This window comes from Chelmon rostratus, chromosome 18 (genome assembly GCF_017976325.1).
Source record: "Chelmon rostratus isolate fCheRos1 chromosome 18, fCheRos1.pri, whole genome shotgun sequence".
In the NCBI taxonomy this organism is placed as follows: Eukaryota; Metazoa; Chordata; class Actinopteri; order Chaetodontiformes; family Chaetodontidae; genus Chelmon; species Chelmon rostratus.
The window spans coordinates 23307460-23322840 of record NC_055675.1 but is presented as its reverse complement, the minus strand read 5'-3'; the positions used below and the strand labels follow the sequence as shown (position 1 = coordinate 23322840).

General features: G+C 42.2%; 1 long non-coding RNA gene across 1 annotated transcript; it reads left to right on the top strand.

Annotated features, from left to right (window-relative positions):
- The first annotated feature begins 13060 nt into the window (after positions 1–13060).
- LOC121622338 lies at positions 13061–14736 on the top strand. The gene is made up of 3 exons (XR_006007684.1): positions 13061–13136; positions 13619–13829; positions 13983–14736. It is a non-coding gene; the product is annotated as an uncharacterized LOC121622338 (long non-coding RNA).
- The last annotated feature ends 645 nt before the right edge of the window (positions 14737–15381 follow it).

Genomic DNA, 15381 nt, shown 5'->3' with positions numbered 1-15381 from the left:
GACATGAATACCAGAGAATATAAGAAAATGTTCTTTGGATTAAAACGGGTTTGTACATAGCGTCTTCATACTTTTTTGTGGTTTATGTAGAATAAGCCTATAATCTTGCGGCGCCTCAATTCCATCTTCCCACGGCCAACCGCGGATCCCCGCAAAGCTCCGGTAAGAAAACAGACCCAGCGACGGGAGCCGGCCGGGGTTTTTCCGTCTGAAGCCTCTTCAAGTCCGCCAGTCGACTTCTGCTACTTTCACATTTCATCCGCCGACATAAAGAGGTGAGCTGCTGCTGGTTAACTTGTTTCATTTTATGCTTATTTTATTTTGTCGACGAGCTAGTTAGCTAGCTTCTGTACTCTGTGATGCTACATGACGAACGCTATATCAGCCTAACTGTCGTTGCACAACGTTACTGTGTTGGTGCACGTCGGTGCAGAGAGTCGCTGTGAATTACTGTCACAGTCTGTGTACATTCACATAAACTCGCTGTCGTTTATTTAGTCGCCAGATGCTCAGTTAGATACACATTTGGCTGTACTCATAGAGCGACCCATAATTATAATCCTCTTTTTTAGCATGCGATTAAAGTCAAGTTGACTTTCGACTGGTTTTCCTCAAAGAACAATGCATCATCATAACGTTTCATCACATCATTCTACTCACAGTAACGCAATAATAATGCGTTATGATCTAATGCATGATGATGATGATGATTGTCACTATTATCCAGGAAATAGTGACACAATGAATGTCTTTCAGATGACCAAACAGATTAACCTCCAGCTGCTGATGACATGGTGACTATCTGGAGGCCACAGCCTGATGGAACCAGGACTGCGAAGCTGCATCCCTGTCAGTCAGGCCCCCCTCAGCGCTCAGCCACTCAGGGACCTTGTTCACTGCGTCAGCATCTACAGTGTCAAGGTGCTTGGAAGAAGCTCGTCCCCTCTTTTCAGCCACCTTTTCTCTGGTGAGTCTTAGCTTTCTATCATGATGAGCTTATTTTCTCATCCTAAAATGCAACAATCTGATGTTGTGACAAGTTACGCTCTGACAGATGTGTCGTTTTTCTGTCTGTGATATTGTGTGTTTTTGATTTTGCTGTACTCTTATATTTACCAGGATACCAGGAATGAGTGCAGCGTCCCAGGGATGGACCGAGTGGACAACCTGGCGGAGTATTTGGTGGGGCTGAGGACTGAAACTGGACAAACACTGAGCGACCGGCAGGCCACCACCAGCAGAGCCCTGTGGTACAACCTTCTGCATACGACCAGCAGCGAGTGGCATACGCTGCACAATATATATTTATTTGATATATATCTGTCGCTAATTTCTGTGTGTGTGTGTGTTTTTGGTTACAATTGTGTATGTGAGAGAGAGTTAAGGTGTATATTTTGTAATACATTTGAAATATATTTCTACAGCATTACCTTTGACTTATTTCGACTAAACATGTCTGTAAAAACAGGAGTCAAGTAAAGTTTAGCTTTTTGCAAACTCAAGCAGATAATGAAATAACAAGAAAGGAAGCAAACAGTATTGAAACAGTTCCACATTGTCCAGTCATCTAGACGAGGCAGCTGCATTGTTGCAGTGCTTTACTCCATTCGTCGTTAATTAGATTGTATCCTTGAATTGCATCTTTTTTTCTAAAGCAAACACACCAAGTTACATGTGTGACCAGTGGTTCTTACAAATGTTTCTCACATTGCTATACAATTCCACATTATGTACCATTAAATACCACGGAGTATTACTATTTGGTTGTATGCCATTCAGAATATCCCACAGTCCTATTTGTATTGCTTTTTAAGTGATTTTTGAAAGATTCACAACGCTTGGTAAGAGTTTGTGTTAATGGAGATATGTTCCATGTGGGGGATCTGTTAAAAGAAATAGTTGTGTAACTTTCAAGACAAAATACATGACTTTCACAAGGAAACAAAATGCATTAAAGTGAGTGCTGAAACCAATTCAAAGTAGTTTGGCGACACCAGTCACAGTAAATTATATTTATAGAGAGAAACCAATTATACCACCCCCATTCCTCAACATAGTTTTGCACTTGTAACTCATAATAGCTTTCCCTATTTAAAATAACATAAATCTGCAATTACACATGGGACCTTATAGCCTTTTTACTAAGAACCCCATACTCTCAACATCTTTAAGATTTCAGCTGGTCAGATTCAGTTGATTTGCACACATCTGCGGTTACTGGTGGTAACAGTAAGTTGCATTTTTTTTAGTCCAGCAAATTCCTGTTGAGCAGCTACTTTTTCAAGAATCAAGAATCCTTTTATAATCATTGAGCATGTCAACGAAATTTGCATTGCAACCCCCATCTAGATAATCTTTCTAAAGAACCAAATATGTGTGTTATCTGTTATGAGGTGTCTGTGTGTCATTCACTGATGTGAACATGGGGTGTCGCTGTAATGCCAGCCTATTTGGGCTAACCTATAAAGGTAGGAGGAACTGTGTTGACGTCAGGTGTTCAACCCGGAAGGGGCAAACGGTTTTTGACCGCTGTGGCGCGCAGAGGCGGGGCTTCCATGATGGCACGGGGGCACCCGCCGCCCCTGCAGTCTGATTGGCCACCCCGTGTGCCGCCCCAACGGCCATTGACTCATCATAATGTCAATCATTGCGTTGCGTAAAGTTACCGACGCTGCATGACGGAAGTAAAGCCAAAACCTTGTTTGATTAGACTATGTTAAAAACTCATGAAGGCTTTTATTTTGGAAAAAGAAGGAAGTGGCTCCGCGCATGAACTCGTGTAACTTCACCAGTCACTGACTTTTTTTCGACGTGATGCTCAAAGGTGCACCGAGCTAAGGTAAGAACAGAACACTACAGGTTCTTCAAAACAGTGTTTTTCCAACTTCTGTTCCACTTAGTTGAATTGGCATGGGAAATTGTTCACTGTGTTTTACTTTAGTTAACTCTCCATCTGGATAAATGTAGGCTAAACATCTCTCCACTGTTTCAGTAGCGTTATCATCCTTCGTGTGTTGAGCGTTTTGCTCCATGAGTTAATAGTCAACAACAGAGTATCATGTTGCCACTGTGATGTGACGGTACAAATAACATGTTGCTTTTCGTTGTGTTTGTGGACACGTTTTTCAATGTAGACTATAGTATGAAACGGAGGCAGGGAGACATCTCCAGCTTCTTCACTAAGAAGAAAATAGTGACCAGGAGGAGTGTGAGAATCAGGGTGAATGCAGCCAAGCTAACATTGACCAAAGTTCCCAGGGCCTGAACAGCGCTCATGGACTTCCAGGTGAAAATGCAGGAATTAGGGAAATGCTTTGAAATGTGTAATGTGTGGTGCTCTCTGCACAATTACAGTTATTTAGTGATCACAATTGAGGCAGCGTTCTGTATGTAATATCACAACGTAACCGCCACACGGTGGTTAAAGCTCCAGAAAGCCACCAGAGATTCCTGTCAGAGGTTTATTCTTGCCTTCCCGTCAGGAATCACATCACTATTCAGTGAGTGATTTGCAACCTGACAGGATTCAAATTGATCCAGAGCCTAACTCCCCAGTCGGGTGCATTAAAACCCCCGAAGAAGAGGCCTCAACAATATGATGTAACTAAAGAGAGCCGGTCAAACCTGAAACAGTGAGAATCAAAGTGGAAAACATGAAATATGATATTTCTGTTTGGTTCATGTATGCATGTGAGGAAGGTTAGAGTCTCCTCATCACTCCACACAGATCTGATGATTTTGTCGGTTGACATTTCAAGTCACAGTCATTACTACCATGTATTATTAAATAGTATTACTATTCAATATGACTTTGTTGTGACTATTGTTAGTAATGTTATTATTGTATTTATTCTATCATTAGTATTGGCAGTAGTAGTATTCTGTTATTCTTGTTACTTAGTGCAGAATGTGGCACACCAGATATCTTTCTCAACAGACCGGTAGACTGCTTGCTATGTGTAGTAGAATAATACACAAAGTTTACACATTTACAGAGTTTATATTGTTTTTATTTATGGTTGATTTATGTATTATATGTTTTAAGATGTTTGCAGTTTGTCACATTTTTCTTTCACTCACTGATACACCAACTTTTCCACCTCAGCAAGGTGTTAAATCGTTTTTGCAAGATTTTCAGAATTTTTCCACTCAGGTTTTTTTTTATGCACAAATGAAAAATGTCTTCTATATTCAACACATTTTCACCGTAAGAAAAGAGCATTCAGAAACCAGGACAGGGTTCAACTCAAACTGGTACAAAAGGAACTGAATCACATGCTTAAGGAAGCTGAAAAGCAACACAAAGAGACAATAGAAAAAACAACTCCAGACAAATGTGGGACACTGTGAGGAGAATCACCAACACGACTCCTTAGCTTATTTCTTCATCAACAGGGGCAGAACATGACATGCGCACAGCTTTGTGTGCAGAATACTGACATTTGAATTCTCTCAGATTTCTTTTGAGCTTAGTTTGACAACACATTTAATATTTTTGATTTATTTCAGGAACACTTCTATGATGCTGCCAGCAGCGCAGGATACATGTCTTGGCGTCTGAAAACTGTCCAAGGAAAGATTCGTCAGGGATCTCCACTGCCACCAAATACCCTATGGACGTTTCTCTGGGGGGCCCAAATCTTCGAAGGACTGTTGATGTGGAAAGGCAGCTCGATGGAGATGCTTGCCAGGAGGCCATGTGTTTGCTCAACCACACCACGGACAACTGTGTGATTTTCCAGAAGATGAAAGAGACATTTCAGCCTCGTCAGAAGCTCAGTGACCCCGGCAGAAGTGATCATCATCAGTCCTCTTTACCTTTCCAAGATTCCTGGATACAAAAGGACCGGGAAGTTAGGAATCATGTTTTGAATAGTTTACATTTTTAGTAGCAGTTGTTAAATATTTCCTTTCTTAAAGGTGGACCAAGACTTCAGTCTCCTGTTGATGACGGCTCATCCTCCAGGCATTTGACATTTGTTTTTGCTTGCTGTCACAGCAGTTTGCAGTGACAGTTGTTTTTATTAGCCCTTATATATAATAAAAATTAAAGAAACAAGTAGCTTTGACAGTCTCAGCTGTCTTTGTTTGTTCTTGTGCATCTCTGAAACTCGTTTTGGAATAAATATAAACAATTGATGGAAGACTTACAAATCTTATGATTCCTCTCTGTTTTAATTTCAACTTAAAGAATTAAATTGGAAGACTTTTCAGTTGATTTGTGACATTTTTTATATTCAGCCTATGACCAAGAAATGGCGTCCCTGTTGTTGCTGATACATCTCCTCCCGCCACCACCAGGCGGGCAGACGTCTCCAAAAATCAGCGCAAGTGATGCAGCTGAGAGACTCGTTGTCTTTCAGAAGGTAATTATATTATGAAGGTTATTGAAATATTTTTTTCACGTCACTTTCTTGGCTGCATGTGTAAATGAGGGATGTTAGAAGTGAATTCAGTTCGAAATGAATCTTAAAAGGCATTTCAATCTTGCACTACTCACTAAAATGATATGAGCTGAGGTTTTATAAACCTGATGACATTCAAAGCTCGTACGATGTTTCAGATGAGAGATTGTACATATTACCTTCATTCACAATGTTTTAATGTTCAGTAAGAGGACAAAATAAATGTCATTTTTTGAAAGAAATTGTGTTAGTGCCATTCATTCTTCCAATAATTTGACCACTTTTAAGTGTGGATAGCCTGACACTGAAGCGAGTAAAGCTAACACTAACCAGGGTGTAAAAAGTGTCTCGGCAGTGTTACTTGTCTAATCATGAAGTGTTAATTTAACTCTGTTCAACGAGTTAAAGGAGGAACTCTCACACAGTGTGAAATGTTTAACTATTTCAAAAGTATTCATTTAACTCCAGAGAGTGTGCAGCTATATAAACCCTGAAAAAGTGTTGAAATCAACTCTGTGGGAGTTAATTCAACACTGGACTTTTTGCTGTGTATTCGTCCACCTGGTTTACATCAATGAGTGCGGGCTTCGATAATAAATCAATGATCTGCCAGTATGATGGGACACAGTTCAACAGCAGCACAAGCTACATCAACATCATATTATTGGTTGAATCAACACCTCTTTAACAGAATTTCATCAAAAACTGAACACTGTAACTGTCATGAAGGTTGGACGGTTGTATTAGACCACATTAGTTTTAGCTTGGTGCACATAATAAACTGAGTGTACACACAGCAGACACAAGGTGCTAACAAGCTACAGATAGCCCACGGTTTACATTAGCTGTTTTGTGCAAATATGTGAAAAACAAATGATGAAATTAAAGGAAACCCCTAAAAAAGTGGGGAAACAGAACAAATGCAGATGATTTAATATAAGAATAATATGCTGCGACAGTTAGGTCTCAACCCAGTTTAACACTTTGTGAGAGCGATATGTTTGATCGTCATCATCATCAAAATCAAATGAGGAAATAACTGGAGGCTCACAGCCGACCAACACCTCATTAAGACGCTCATAGCTTCATAGCCTCTTGTATAGTTTTAAAACTACAGATTCATTTATCATAAGATGAACCTGTTTTCATTAAATCCTGAAATGTTGACTTTGTTGGCTCTATTTTGGCCCAATGTTCTCAACTTGTCCCTCAAAATCAACAGTCCGCCGCCTGCCTCGGCAGCATGTGAAAGACTTTTTAGCTCAGACAGGCAGGTTTTTTTCCAAAAAAAAGGCAGACTAGGTTAAAAAAAAACTTTGAAAACCAACTCTTGTTAAAATTGAACAAAAAATTTTGGTAATGCAATTAACAATGAAACTGCCAAGTTAAACTGTTGTGCAGAGAGAAAAAAAAGAAAATGTTTATAGATGAGCGTTGCCAGCATTAAGACTTGAATTGAATTCTCATGTTCACGACATGTCAGAAGTCAAAGACAGAAAGGTTTAAAAAAGGGCTGCAACTATTTATTTTTTTTTCACAGTTGAATATTCTGTTGAGTAGAACAGTTGAATAATCTGTCGATAAGTTTGCCTGTTTGATCAGATAAATGACTGAAAAATGTGACATGATCTGTCTCTTCCAAAGCTCGACACTATGTCCTCAAATTCTGTGTTTTCTCATTGCACAAAGATCTTTACTTAAATTAGTTGGATACATTGTTTCTATCATGTAGCCAACAGAGTTGAATGTTTTGCTTTGAAATTCAAAGCAAAACATTCAACTCTGTTGGCTACATGAAATCTATTCGGAATAGATTTCCAACAAAATAACGTATTTGAAGATATGACCATCTTCTTTACTGGTTTTGCCCAATGATATGAGACAATGCAGATGTTACTACTAGTAATTTTTATACCTCTGCAGATGCCATTAGTAATACTTACCTGCAACAACTTTTGTTTACTGTGAGGGTTAGCGTACTTATGCTTAACCTCTATGATACATTTCACGCTCTATTTTATAATTCTGTTGATTATATGTTAGCTAACAGGGTAACACAGCCCCATACTACCATACTATGTTTTTTATTGAAGTTTAGGCCTGGACAACCCATTGTGTGAGTACTTTTACTTGTTACTTAAAGTACATTTAAAAGTAAGTACTTATTTACTTTTACTTAAGTAGGATTGTTGATGTAGTACTTCTACTTCCACTTAAGTATATATTTTTGCTGGTTATCTGTACTTTTACTTAAGTACTGGCCTTCAGTACTTGCTCCGCCACTGCCTATCATATGTTTTCAGTGATAAATCTTCATTTGTAAAGTGCAGCCTTGATTCTGACAAGTCTGGACCGTGTAACTGCTGAACTGCAGTGTACAACTTCAATTAAACCAGAATTCAGTCGTTACGAACTGTGTTTGCAGACCACAGTTTGACGTTGTTGTTCCTGAGACTGTGTAGTAATCTCCTTTATACAATCACGTGTTGACAAAGTGGTGAAGCTCGCTCCATCCTCGCTTGTAAACCGACTGAGCCTTTGGAGGATGCCCCTTTCATACCCAATCATGATACTATCACCTGTTACCAATAAGCCTGTTACCTGAGGAAAGTCCAAACAGGTGTTTACTGAGAAACTAAAATAGTAAAGTAAAATATAAATACCTCAAACTTGTACTTAACTGCGGCACTTGAGTAAATGTACTTAGCTACATTGCACCAGTGACGAGCTCCTGCTCCAACAAGATCAAACTGATCCTGTCCGAACAGGACTTTCCTGTTGTTTCAATCAACAGTAGTTGGTGACAGATAGCAGCACTTCTGCTTCAAAGCCACCATAATGTCTTACAGTGTATTCAATACAGTTTATTCATAGAGAAAGATACATGCATTTATTTTCAAGTGTTCATTTAAATGTTTATTTGTGATTGTGATTTGTTTATTTATTAATTTGATTGAAGCCTAATTGATTATTTTTTATTTTTTATTGTGGGAGGAAACCTGAGCACCAGGAGAAAACCCACACGGCACACACACTGAATCAGTCCTTAAAGGGAAATTGATTAGAGGGTGAGAAGGGGAAGGGGTTGGGGGTGTTTTATTGGATGACCTGTTTGTTGGACCTCCATTGGGAGTTTTTTTTTTGATTATCTCTTTTTCTTTTTTACTTCCGGACTTGGTTTGCTTTGTCTCATTCACTAGTGGTGTTCTCCTCCATTTCCTGTTCAGTCTACAATAAGTTCAGGGAACAGGGGTGAACTCTGTTCTTCTTCTTCAGCTCTGTTCTGTCTCTGCCAGCTGGTTCTTTTTCTTCCACCAGTTGCTCATTTTCTTCCTCCAGCTCTTTGACTTCATCTCACAGTTCTGTTCTTTCTCTTCCAGCTGGTTCTTTTCTTCTTCCAGCTGCTTGACTCTCATCTCCCAGTTCTGTTCTTTCTCTTCCAGCTGGTTCTTTTCCTTCCCCAGTTGCTTGACTCTCGTCTCCCAGTTCTGTTCTTGCTTGGCCAGTTCCTCTCTGAACTCCACCTGCAGATTGTCATATTTGGTCTGCCAACTTTTGTCTTTCTGGAGTAGCGTGTCGTCCATCATAAAGAGATGCTCCAGTTGCATCTTTTCCAGCTGCTTGACTGTTGTCTCCCAGTTCTGTTCTTTCTCTTCAAGCTGGTTCTTTTCTTCCTCCAGTTGCTTGACTCTCGTCTCCCAGTTCTGTTCTTGCTTGGCCAGTTCCTCTCTGAACTCCACCTGCAGATTGTCATATTTGGTCTGCCAAGTTTTGTCTTTCTGGAGTAGCGTGTCGTCCATCATAAAGAGATGCTCCAGTTGCATCTTTTCCAGCTGCTTGACTGTTGTCTCCCAGTTCTGTTCTTTCTCTTCCAGCTGGTTCTTTTCTTCTTCCAGTTGTTTGACTCTCATCTCCCAGTTCTGTTCTTGCTTGGCCAGTTCCTCTCTGAACTCCACCTGCAGATTGTCATATTTGGTCTGCCAACTTTTGTCTGTCTGGAGTAGCGTGTCCTCCAGCAGATAGAGATGCACCTCCTGCAGAATGTCGTATTTGGTCTGCCAACGTTTGTCTTTCTGGAGTAGCGTGGCGTCCATCAGAGAGAGTTGCTCCTCCTGCAGATTGTCGTATTTGGTCTGCCAAGCTTTGTCTTTCTGGAGTAGCGCGTCGTCCAGCAGAGAGAGATGCTCCTCCCGCAGATTGTCATATTTGGTCTGCCAAGCGTTGTCTTTCTGGAGTAGCGCGTCGTCCAGCAGAGAGAGATGCTCCTCCCGCAGATTGTCGTATTTGGTCTGCCAAGCTTTGTCTTTCTGGAGTAGCGCGTCGTCCAGCAGAGAGAGATGCTCCTCCCGCAGATTGTCGTATTTGGTCTGCCAAGCTTTGTCTTTCTGGAGTAGCGCGTCGTCCAGCAGAGAGAGGTGCTCCTCCCGCAGATTGTCGTATTTGGTCTGCCAAGCTTTGTCTTCTGGAGTAGCGCGTCGTCCAGCAGAGAGAGATGCTCCTCCCGCAGATTGTTGTATTTGGTCTGCCAAGCGTTGTCTTTCTGGAGTAGCGCGTCGTCCAGCAGAGAGAGATGCTCCTCCCGCAGATTGTCGTATTTGGTCTGCCAAGCGTTGTCTTTCTGGAGTAGCGCGTCGTCCAGCTGAGAGAGATGCTCCTCCCGCAGATTGTCGTATTTGGTCTGCCAAGCGTTGTCTTTCTGGAGTAGCGCGTCGTCCAGCTGAGAGAGATGCTCCTCCCGCAGATTGTCGTATTTGGTCTGCCAAGCGTTGTCTTTCTGGAGTAGCGCGTCGTCCAGCAGAGAGAGATGCTCCTCCCGCAGATTGTCGTATTTGGTCTGCCAAGCGTTGTCTTTCTGGAGTAGCGCGTCGTCCAGCAGAGAGAGATGCTCCTCCCGCAGATTGTCGTATTTGGTCTGCCAACTTTTGTCTCTCTGGAGTAGAGAGTCCTCCATCAGAGAGAGATGCTCCTCCTGCAGATTGTCATATTTGGTCTGCCAAGCTTTGTCTTTCTGGTGTAGAGCGGCGTCCATCATAAAGAGATGCTCCAGTTGCATCTTTTCCAGCTGCTTGACTCTGGTCTCCCAGTTCTGTTCTTTCTCTTCCAGCTGGTTCTTTTCTTCCTCCAGTTGCTTGACTCTCGTCTCCCAGTTCTGTTCTTGCTTGGCCAGTTCCTCTCTGAACTCCACCTGCAGATTGTCATATTTGGTCTGCCAAGCGTTGTCTTTCTGGAGTAGCGCGTCCTCCAGCAGATAGAGATGAACCTCCTGCAGATTGTCGTATTTGGTCTGCCAAGCTTTGTCTTTCTGGAGTAGCGTGTCGTCCATCATAAAGAGATGCTCCAGTTGCATCTTTTCCAGCTGCTTGACTCTCGTCTCCCAGTTCTGTTCTTGCTTGGCCAGTTCCTCTCTGAACTCCACCTGCAGATTGTCATATTTGGTCTGCCAACTTTTGTCTTTCTGGAGTAGCGCGTCGTCCATCAGAGAGAGTTGCTCCTCCTGCAGATTGTCATATTTGGTCTGCCAAGCGTTGTCTTTCTGGAGTAGCGCGTCGTCCATCAGAGAGAGTTGCTCCTCCTGCAGATTGTCATATTTGGTCTGCCAAGCGTTGTCTTTCTGGAGTAGCGCGTCGTCCAGCAGAGAGAGATGCTCCTCCCGCAGATTGTCGTATTTGGTCTGCCAAGCTTTGTCTTTCTGGAGTAGCGCGTCGTCCAGCAGAGAGAGGTGCTCCTCCCGCAGATTGTCGTATTTGGTCTGCCAAGCTTTGTCTTTCTGGAGTAGCGCGTCGTCCAGCAGAGAGAGGTGCTCCTCCCGCAGATTGTCGTATTTGGTCTGCCAAGCTTTGTCTTTCTGGAGTAGCGCGTCCTCCACCAGAGAGAGATGCTCCTCCCGCAGATTGTCGTATTTGGTCTGCCAAGCTTTGTCTTTCTGGAGTAGCATGTCCTTCAGCAGATAGAGATGAACCTCCTGCAGAATGTCGTATTTGGTCTGCCAACTTTGGTCTCTCTGGAGTAGAGAGTCCTCCATCAGAGAGAGATGCTCCTCCTGCAGATTGTCATATTTGGTCTGCCAAGCTTTGTCTTTCTGGTGTAGAGCGGCGTCCATCAGAGAGAGATGCTCCTCCCGCAGATTGTCATATTTGGTCTGCCAAGCTTTGTCTTTCTGGAGTAGCGTGTCGTCCATCATAAAGAGATGCTCCAGTTGCATCTTTTCCAGCTGCTTGACTGTTGTCTCCCAGTTCTGTTCTTTCTCTTCCAGCTGGTTCTTTTCTTCTTCCAGTTGTTTGACTCTCATCTCCCAGTTCTGTTCTTTCTTGGCCAGTTCCTCTCTGAGGAGAAAGAGAGACTTGTTGAGAGACAGGACTCCATTGTCTCTCAGGTTGAGCGTCTTTTCCAACTGGTTCACTGTCATCTGCAGTTCCATCTGCCGTGCAAGACTCTCGTGGATCTCCTGCTTCATACTGAAGATCTCAGTGGTTTGGTCTTGGGCATTCTCTGCCTGCTCCATCTTTGATTGGAGACTTTGCTGGAAGGAGGAGATCTGAGACTCATACTCTGTGATGATCTCATCGATACTCTTGAGATTCTCCTCCTGCAGATTGTCATATTTGGTCTGCCAAGCTTTGTCTTTCTGGAGTAGCGCGTCCTCCATCAGAGAGCGATGCTCCTCCTGCAGATTGTCATATTTGGTCTGCCAAGCTTTGTCTTTCTGGAGTAGCGCGGTGTCCATCAGAGAGAGACGCTCCTCCTCCTGTCTGCATACTTCCAGTATTAGGTTTTCCACCCAGTGGCAAATCTCTCTTTCTTCATTCCATTCATTCATTGTCTTCCCGTCAGGAATCACATCACTATTCAGTGAGTGATTTGCAACCTCATAGGATTCAAATTGATCCGGAGGATCAAGTTGACCCCTATTAGTTGGCCTGTTTCTTTGTGCCATTGTACTGCCTGTTGTAGTCTGTACTTGACTGTTGTGGACTATAATTGTCTGTTGTGGACTGTACATGTCTGTAGTTGACTGCATTTCTATTTAGCACTTTGTACTTGATTGTTTGAGACTAGTTTTCTGTTCTATTCAAATATGAATTGACTGGTGTACAGTCAGGTATTCATGCAGTTCAAAACCACACTTGGCTTTGATCTTGCTGTGCTGCTTTGATCTTGCTGTTCTGCTTTGATGCGTGCGTGCGTGCGTGTGCGTGCGTGTCCGTGCGTGCGCGTGCCTGCGTGCGTGTCCGTGCGTGCTTTTGTGTGTTCTGACCAGTTGGTCTCTGAGGCTGATGAGCAAAAGAAAGAGAACTACAGGGGAGTATAGCAACCACCACTTTTGTGTTTAAACGGCATGACTGCTAGCTTGGCCAACTTTTGCGTTTCACCGAGCCGGAGTCTTGTCACGTGATCAAATAGAGACTTAAGATTGGACAACAACAAATTACCCAGCAATCATCGTTGCATCTGTATATGACATGAATACCAGAGAATATAAGAAAATGTTCTTTGGATTAAAACGGTTTTGTACATAGCGTCTTCATACTTTTGTGGTTTATGTAGAATAAGCCTATAATCTTGCGGCGCCTCAATTCCATCTTCCCACCGGCCAATCGCGGATCCCCGCAAAGCTCCGGTAAGAAAACAGACCCAGCGACGGGAGCCGGCAGGAGTTTTTCCGTCTGAAGCCTCTTCAAGTCCGCCAGTCGACTTCTGCTACTTTCACATTTCATCCGCCGACATAAAGAGGTGAGCTGCTGCTGGTTAACTTGTTTCATTTTATGCTTATTTTATTTTGTCGACGAGCTAGTTAGCTAGCTTCTGTACTCTGTGATGCTACATGACGAACGCTATATCAGCCTAACTGTCGTTGCACAACGTTACTGTGTTGGTGCACGTCGGTGCAGAGAGTCGCTGTGAATTACTGTCACAGTCTGTGTACATTCACATAAACTCGCTGTCGTTTATTTAGTCGCCAGATGGTCAGTTAGATACACATTTGGCTGTACTCATAGAGCGACCCATAATTATAATCCTCTTTTTTTAGCATGCGATTAAAGTCAAGTTGACTTTCGACTGGTTTTCCTCAAAGAACAATGCATCATCATAACGTTTCATCACATCATTCTACTCACAGTAACGCAATAATAATGCGTTATGATCTAATGCATGATGATGATGATGATTGTCACTATTATCCAGGAAATAGTGACACAATGAATGTCTTTCAGATGACCAAACAGATTAACCTCCAGCTGTTGATGACATGGTGACTATCTGGAGGCCACAGCCTGATGGAACCAGGACTGCGAAGCTGCATCCCTGTCAGTCAGGCCCCCCTCAGCGCTCAGCCACTCAGGGACCTTGTTCACTGCGTCAGCATCTACAGTGTCAAGGTGCTTGGAAGAAGCTCGTCCCCTCTTTTCAGCCACCTTTTCTCTGGTGAGTCTTAGCTTTCTATCATGATGAGCTTATTTTTCTCATCCTAAAATGCAACAATCTGATGTTGTGACAAGTTACGCTCTGACAGATGTGTCGTTTTTCTGTCTGTGATATTGTGTGTTTTTGATTTTGCTGTACTCTTATATTTACCAGGATACCAGGAATGAGTGCAGCGTCCCAGGGATGGACCGAGTGGACAACCTGGCGGAGTATTTGGTGGGGCTGAGGACTGAAACTGGACAAACACTGAGCGACCGGCAGGCCACCACCAGCAGAGCCCTGTGGTACAACCTTCTGCATACGACCAGCAGCGAGTGGCATACGCTGCACAATATATATTTATTTTATATATATCTGTCGCTAATTTCTGTGTGTGTGTGTGTTTTTGGTTACAATTGTGTATGTGAGAGAGAGTTAAGGTGTATATTTTGTAATACATTTGAAATATATTTCTACAGCATTACCTTTGACTTATTTCTACTAAACATGTCTGTAAAAACAGGAGTCAAGTAAAGTTTAGCTTTTTGCAAACTCAAGCAGATAATGAAATAACAAGAAAGGAAGCAAACAGTATTGAAACAGTTCCACATTGTCCAGTCATCTAGACGAGGCAGCTGCATTGTTGCAGTGCTTTACTCCATTCGTCGTTAATTAGATTGTATCCTTGAATTGCATCTTTTTTTCTAAAGCAAACACACCAAGTTACATGTGTGACCAGTGGTTCTTACAAATGTTTCTCACATTGCTATACAATTCCACATTATGTACCATTAAATACCACGGAGTATTACTATTTGGTTGTATGCCATTCAGAATATCCCACAGTCCTATTTGTATTGCTTTTTAAGTGATTTTTGAAAGATTCACAACGCTTGGTAAGAGTTTGTGTTAATGGAGATATGTTCCATGTGGGGGATCTGTTAAAAAGAAATAGTTGTGTAACTTTCAAGACAAAATACATGACTTTCACAAGGAAACAAAAATGCATTAAAGTGAGTGCTGAAACCAATTCAAAGTAGTTGGGCGACACCAGTCACAGTAAATTATATTTATAGAGAGAAACCAATTATACCACCCCCATTCCTCAACATAGTTTTGCACTTGTAACTCATAATAGCTTTCCCTATTTAAAATAACATAAATCTGCAAATGGGACCTTATAGCCTTTTTACTAAGAACCCCATACTCTCAACATCTTTAAGATTTCAGCTGGTCAGATTCAGTTGATTTGCACACATCTGCGGTTACTGGTGGTAACAGTAAGTTGCTTTTTTTTTTTTTTTACTCCTGTTGAGCAGCTACTTTTTCAAGAATCAAGAATCCTTTTATAATCATTGAGCATGTCAACGAAATTTGCATTGCAACCCCCATCTAGATAATCTTTCTAAAGAACCAAATATGTGTGTTATCTGTTATGAGGTGTCTGTGTGTCATTCACTGATGTGAACATGGGGTGTCGCTGTAATGCCAGCCTATTTGGGCTAACCTATAAAGGTAGGAGGAACTGTGTTGACGTCAGGTGTTCAACCCGGAAGGGGCAAACGGTTTTTGA